Source organism: Mizuhopecten yessoensis, unplaced genomic scaffold, assembly GCF_002113885.1.
Source record: "Mizuhopecten yessoensis strain PY_sf001 unplaced genomic scaffold, ASM211388v2 scaffold8143, whole genome shotgun sequence".
NCBI classification, from domain to species: Eukaryota; Metazoa; Mollusca; class Bivalvia; order Pectinida; family Pectinidae; genus Mizuhopecten; species Mizuhopecten yessoensis.
The window spans coordinates 5,505-6,485 of record NW_018407400.1 but is presented as its reverse complement, the minus strand read 5'-3'; the positions used below and the strand labels follow the sequence as shown (position 1 = coordinate 6,485).

Sequence of the window (981 nt, the reverse complement as noted above, 5' to 3'; positions counted from 1 at the left end):
TTTTTTTTTTTTTTTTTTTTATACATTTTACATCTATATATATTGCACAACCCACACATAAAACTTTTGAAACTATACTGCCACCTAAATATCCAACCAGCAGGCCCCGAGGCATTCACTTTCCTATCAAATCTTCTGCCCAAAAGGGAAAAACCCACAATTTATTTTTGATTTGGTTCCGTGGTTCCTATAGGATCCCACATATTTTTCAAATTTACCATTTTTTGAAAAAGTCAGGACCATAGGGTATGATACCAAAATGGGAAATGGCTGGCTTCAAGGCTTGGGCTGGTAGGTCAAGTCTTCTACTGGTACTGAAAATGGAGATTCCTGCAAGAAAAGACATGAAAATTGAATCGATTTCGAAATGCAAATTTCAATATCTTAATAAACATTATACTTAGACTTAGGGTTTTGAGTTTTTTTTAAAGTACAGGTACTGTCTGAAGATCAGGGGAGATAACTCAATTTTAAGACCTATACCCCCTTAATTTTTGACTTTATGTAAAACAAATCAGGACACCAGCAATTATTTAGAGAAAAGAGTCGAAAAACAGACAAAAAAGTAAAGACTAATAACTGTACAAATAGTACAACACCACAATGATAGGATTACAGAATGTTTACATAACACCAGCTGAGATGAAAGACAGTGATAGGAGAGGGCTGCTCATGGTGTAAGTAAAGGGAGGCAAGATCGTGAAGTGTTACCAAGGTGTAAACTGTGAGTGCAGGACCAAATCACTAGTGTGTGCAGGGAAGAAAAGAAATAACTTGCTTACTGACAACTTATACTTACCAAGTGATTTCAAGGTCAGCGGTGGAGAGGCAACTGTGTCACAAAATTTGATGGAGAAAGTTAATGCCTGTCTCAGCGACTCCGTGTTGGAAATGACCTTGTGGAATCTGTCGACCCAAAAGGTAAAATCTGTGAAAAGCCGGCTGAAGCGGTCTCTCCCATCAAGTGTGAACTTTTCTCGC

General features: G+C 37.7%; 1 long non-coding RNA gene across 1 annotated transcript in view; it reads right to left on the bottom strand.

Moving 5' to 3' along the window:
• LOC110455135 overlaps positions 1-967 on the bottom strand; it is a 2,332-nt gene extending 1,365 nt beyond the window's left edge. The window contains exons 1-2 of the long non-coding RNA XR_002463419.1: positions 800-967; positions 219-330 (exon numbers count right to left, since the gene is read on the bottom strand). This is a non-coding gene — a long non-coding RNA (uncharacterized LOC110455135). The remainder of the gene's footprint in view (positions 1-218; positions 331-799) is intronic.
• Between the last annotated feature and the right edge of the window lie 14 nt (positions 968-981).